The sequence below is a fragment of the Colobus angolensis genome, unplaced genomic scaffold (genome assembly GCF_000951035.1).
Source record: "Colobus angolensis palliatus isolate OR3802 unplaced genomic scaffold, Cang.pa_1.0 Scaffold152, whole genome shotgun sequence".
Lineage (NCBI taxonomy): Eukaryota > Metazoa > Chordata > Mammalia > Primates > Cercopithecidae > Colobus > Colobus angolensis.
In genome coordinates, this window is record NW_012114622.1 from 1,127,080 (window position 1) to 1,133,079 (window position 6,000).

The 6,000-nt window shown below is 35.3% G+C and overlaps 1 protein-coding gene across 5 annotated transcripts in view; it reads right to left on the minus strand.

Annotated features, from left to right (window-relative positions):
* BDNF (brain-derived neurotrophic factor) overlaps positions 1 to 6,000 on the minus strand; it is a 77,449-nt gene that overhangs the window by 57,813 nt on the left and 13,636 nt on the right. The window lies entirely within an intron of this gene.

Here is a 6,000-nt window from a genome sequence, read left to right on the forward strand (position 1 = left end):
GAAATAACCCTGCTTCCATCTCCCCCACCCTCTAAGTGAAGCTATCTGTTCCTTGGAAGTGTTATCAGAATGTGTGATCATTCAGAGCGCCTTTGCAAATTGTTGGACTAAATAGTCAAATTATTCAAATATATGCATATTCTTCGAGTGTCACACATTTAGCTTTGCACCTCTGTCAACTTGACAGAGCACATGACCAATACAAACTACCCTACAGCACAGATGGTGGAGTTTATTGTGGAATATTTAATGTATGTGAAATACGCAGACTAACCAGAAAGCAGTAAAGGACAGAGGGCATGAAGCTGGGTACCGTTACCCGAGAGATCCTCTGTGTTGGTTCCCAGGTTGTAAGCTGAATGCAGACATAATTTCTTTTAGTAGCACAATACAATTTAACAGGCTAGTGTTATAAACTAAAAAAATAAATAAATAAATACTTGTACTACGTTATAAAGGACTGGAGGAACCCTAGTCCAAACTTTAACTTTGTTAACTTCAAACTGATGCTTCACATTTGCTTGAAAATGAGTTCTACCCTCAGGTTTTTAAGCTCAATTGTAATTTATTTCCTTTCTGAAAAATACCTAGCAAGTTAATGCCAGGAATCTAAGCTAGCATTCAGAATGCTGCTCACTTAGAAGTTATGGCAAATCTTTTTCCTGCTAAATTCACATTGGCACGTCAGCATTTCTTCTGAAGGAAAAAGTGCTCTCATTTCCCAGACTCTGATTGGGTGGGTCTATGGCCAATCTTCTTTTTCCTACTCTCCCTTGGCATTATATAAATAAATGTGTGTATCTTCGCTTTCCAGTGTGTGGTGCAGTTTTACTGAGGAAAAGACAGAGGAGTCAGAAATGTCAGGGATATTTAGAAAGAAAAGAAGATCAAATGCCAATTCAGATAACCATGATGAATCACACCTCTTAACACTTCTAAGCATTTCCAAACTTTCTGATCTGTGATTATAGCATTAGCAAAATTGTATGCGACCAGACTTAAAACACATACTTATTTGCCTTAAAAGTACATCTTACATTCAAAAACAATGAAGCCAACGTAAACAAAAGTTGTACCAGTGCCTTGCATGGAATTCTAAATATTATTTTTTATTTGCTTAATTCAGGTAGCATATAGAGATAATTCTGGAGATCTAAAATCAAACTTTTTACAAAATTATTTTGTGGGCAAAGATGATGCTGAGAATATAGGGCATGCATTTCTTATTCTTCTTAAAGATTGGCATGTGACATGATTGATATGTTAGGAGCAAAGTTTCCAAGTTTATAATCTGAATATTTTCTCTATTACTAAAATGAGGGAAAGTTTCACAGCTTGAAAAAAAGATGCTACCTATTTCACTTTTGTGGGGCTTAAAAATTAATTGTGAATTCGTCTGGATCTTTATTTCTTTTTGGTTATGTTCTAATATGATCCTAACCCAATGTTCCAGTGGGGACAAAGGTCAGGAAGAAATGTGAATTCCCATCTATTCTTGTCAGGAAATATAAACTAATCCTCATTACCCAAGTGGGAACAGAGGTAGTAGGCTTGACATTGACATGTTTTTTCTATTAATAATTTTAATTGGCTGAGGTCAATTCTATCATTATAAGCATTTTATATTTAATTATGTTTATTTAAGCTTCCTAGTTACTCCTACCTTCAGTCTTCCTTGCAAGAAAAAAAAAAAGTTGTCTAGTCTAGTATCAAATAAGTTGGCCTAAAAAAACTGTTGAAAATGTCCGTAATTAGCACAGGGAAAACACTAAGTAAACAGAAAACTCTGCTACTGAGCAGAGTGGCAGAGGTGTTTTCAAATTCATGCTGGATAATTTGAAAGGCCCAGTCCAATGTTAAACTATGTCACTCACAATCCTTGAAATTCTTGTATAAGGCCTGTCCTGAGAAAACCCTTAAGGGAGACGTAATTTCCCTATTTGTTAGATGGTATATTCTCACTAAGCTTTTTATGAACCATAAGAATAGCTCTATACCATACTCAAATGTGTTCAAATTGGTCAACACCTGTCACAGGAGTTATGTAACCAGGCATAGTCATTAGTGGCAGACAAAAGAAAGGAACCACAGCAAGAAACTTTTAGAAGGGCCAAGACTAGGAGAGTAGAACAAGAGGGTCAAAAACTGATTCCATCTGGGAATAATATTTAGTTGGATCAAGAAAAACAACATAGAAACCATTAAGAAACTGTTGAGACTAAACCCCCAAACATATGAGAATCATCAACTTGTAGCCCTCCAAGTTACCAGATTTGTGCTGAAAACATTTAAAAATTAATAATGAAGAATAAATTTGGTTTACTTGTTGTTTCTATAAGTGTGGTCAAAAGGGATGTGAGATTGTGGACATAAGTTAGAGCTGACAGTAATAAATAGCTGTGGTATTAGTTGGTTTTCTAAAAGAAAAGCCATGAGAAGAATTAACAAATTTAAACCAAAGGGTTTCAGGACATTGAATCAGATGAAAGATGAACATTAGCGTATTTTTGAGACTCACCTATTTAGGCTGTATGATGACTGGAGTGAAAGATTTTCTACCGCCAAATTTTATATTCTTCGTGGAAAAAATGGAAAAAGAAAAATATGCAAAAAGATAATTTAGAAAAAAAAAAACTGAACTTCCTAAAATCAGATTTTAAAAACACACATTAAGAATTTGGCCTACTTTCATGTGATTCTGATATGAATCCACATAGCACCTCTCTTTAGTGGTCTTTTTGATCAAGGACGTGGGCAGGATGTGCAACTGGCCGTCTTTCTACCTCCAGATAGCACAGGCATGGTGAGAATGAAATCCTTGATAGTACATGTGTGAAGAATGGGTTAGGCTTTAGATTGGTCTCGCATACAGAATCATTTGGAAACATCCGAAACTCCTGACTTTCTCAACTTTAGTTTCCTTTCACTTCATAGCTACAGTTTTTCAGTTGATGAAAGATTGCTGAGTATCTACTATCCATCAGAGGCTATTCTATGGGCTGATACAGGCAGATGCATGAAATACATTTTAGTCCTTTACATGCTTATATTCTAGGATGTAAGAGTTGTATTTTAATCCATGGTGCCGCTTGCAAATTTCTTAAGCCTAGGAAGTTTTGTTTTATTTTCCCTTGCAGTAGGTTTGGTGTGTAGAAAGATGATGGTAAACATGCCCCTTGTGGCCAGGGAGTGGTAGTGATGGATAAGAAACTTGCTCCCAAAGCTGGGGTGGCACTTAGAGACTGGGGAGGGCCCACCACAGTTAATCAGTCCCCAGTTGTTTTGGTTAGCAGTGTTTTACAAAAGGTAGACAAAGCAGATGGAGTGGATAGGGTGGGAGGGAGGAAATGAGACAATTTTTGTTTGAGACAAATAATTTTTCTAAATATGATTGATAGACCAATAAAAGATAGGTCTAGAAGGGATCTTAAGAGATTATCTCATCTTCCTCACTATTTGTAGGCCTATCATGGCAGACCAGGGAAGTTGACTACACATCCTTCTTCTGGGGAGCTATCTAGAATCCAGCAATGCTGGTGCTTGGAAGTCCTCCTGTAATGCATTTTTTGTTCCTGTTGCAATTTATATCTTATTTCATTTAATTCACCCTTAGTGAAGATGGAGAACAGCTGCTTACTAACCTCCCTGTGTTATTAAGTCACCACTCAGACTTTTCTCATAGCAAAAGATCAGATCTCACAACCTTTCTTCATAAACTCCAACTTTCAACCCATTAATCATTTCCCTTGGTCTACCCTGGACCTCCTCCAAGGTTTCTATATTTTTCTGAAATTGTGAAGCCCCAAACCAGACATGTGTGTGAAATTATCCAGGGCTTAGGAAACACAGGAGTCATGAATTATCTGAACACAGCTGTTGGGAAAAACTAAAGGGAAGATTCAATCAGATTGACAAATCCTCCCCTTGCAACTTGGAGACAGTGTAATGGTTGTTTAATAAAAAGATGAGCCTTCATAACAAACTATGTCTTCTGTCTTTAGCTTTTAAATGAAGCATTATTTTCAAAACAAACAACTCTTGAATAGAACATTTAGCTTTCACTGTTTTCCTCCTCGACAAAATTGTTTAAGAACCAGTGGCTTTTCTGTATTCCATTTAAAATCCCAAGTTGTAGACCTTTAACATTTAAATTGGATTTGTGCTTTCATATTCTCAGGTGCTTATTATATACTGATATAATTTCTCTCAAATATAAGGTCTATGAAATACTACACTACTTTTGAAGCTTCACCTTTCACCTAAATTGAACCATTTCTTTTCATTTTGTCTGCACACAAAATCCAGTTAGAATAAAGTGAATAAAACTAAGTTGAATTCAGTAAAAAAGAATTATGCTAACCTACATGATACCTAGAATCAAGTCTTCATAAACTCATCAAGTATGTCTCCATTATGGCCTTACAACCCAATGTGACCAAATCATGGGATCAGTAGAGATATTGTTCCCATTACCCACGGTTGTCTGTTCAGGAGATATTCTATGGTGACTGTAAAATCAATCCAATTGGTCCAAGAAGATATGAAGCCAGATATAGAATAAAGTTTTAGCACTCTAAAAAGAAATAGGGTAGCAAAGGAGAATGTTTACTTCCTCTTCATAATATCTCCTTGAGAAATCGTCTGGGGACTTGGTAACGAAAAAGAGACTACTACAAGTGTTTGCTGTAAGTAGGTACTACTGAAACCTTAGTCAGCCAGTGAGAGGGACCAAGGAGTGATAAGTCTAGTTGAATATAGGAAAGGCTGATGCTGATACAGATGAATAGGACAAATATAATGTTTCATAAAAGTTGAAGACAGAGAGATGGGGTGGAATGGGGAATGAATTGGTGAGAGTACAGCTATGAATTTAAATTCCAACCCCCATAATTGTTTTTTTGTTTGGTTGGTAGTCATTGCCGTGTATGTACTCTGGGAAATTACTTCTTTTTTGCTGCTTGGACAGTAGTCATGACCTGGGAATGGGGGGTCGTGTGTGTGGGAGGTGAGATATTATATGGCTAGATATCCAATTTTGGAAGTCGGATGTCAATGCCGTAATTCAAACTAAATATATTTCTGAGACACAAACTAAGACCATAGTCAGTTTTCCTCAAGACAGTTTCCATGCTGAATTAGAAAAATGAAGACCAACACTTCCTTTATTACCAGATTTCATGTGTCTCCCAAATGCAGTAAAATGTTTAATATTGAGGATCTTTTATTTCATAGGCATGTTTTCCTGAAGGCCTTGAAAAGAATGAGCCAAACATATGACCATCCACTGGCCTTTTTAATTTAAATAAGTTCCCAGTGTAAACAACGAAGTTAGCTTTGCTTTGTTAGTCCCTTTATGTTGATACTAAATACTGATTTGAACTACTATTCTCACATAATAAATATATTCTTATAGCATTATAACCAGATTGTGGATGTAGATCATGTTAGAACTACTTTGCAAGCCAAATTTCCATCACCTTCCATCTTGTCAGCACATAAAAACTAATTAGAGCAAAGTGAGTAAAAATAAGTTGAATTCCATAAAGAAGAATCATGCTAATCTACATGATGCCAATTTATCTCAAAAGTATGTACAAGTTTGACATATTCTTCACTATTTCTTAGATTAATGTTGTTTTCTAATGTCACTTTTTATCATGGTACTTTTGGAAATTCATATTGTTATTTATATGATTTTGCTCTCTGTTTCTAGAAAGCATTTATAAAACATCAAATTTACCCTTTAGTTAATCCATGTTTATAAGAGCACAATTTTAGAAGAGTATTTAGTAATAAAAGTTAATCACAAAAGCAGAATTATATGTATGGATATTATATGAGGAACAAAGAAATTGCTCCAAAGAGTATTTCGTTGTAACATAAGGAAGGTTTAAAAATAAAAATGTTAAATGAGCAAACGTTTTCTAACGTTTTAAGAGTAGGGATATTAATAAATACAATTAATTTTAGAAGTCCTCTTTTTTTTTTTTTTTTTTTTTT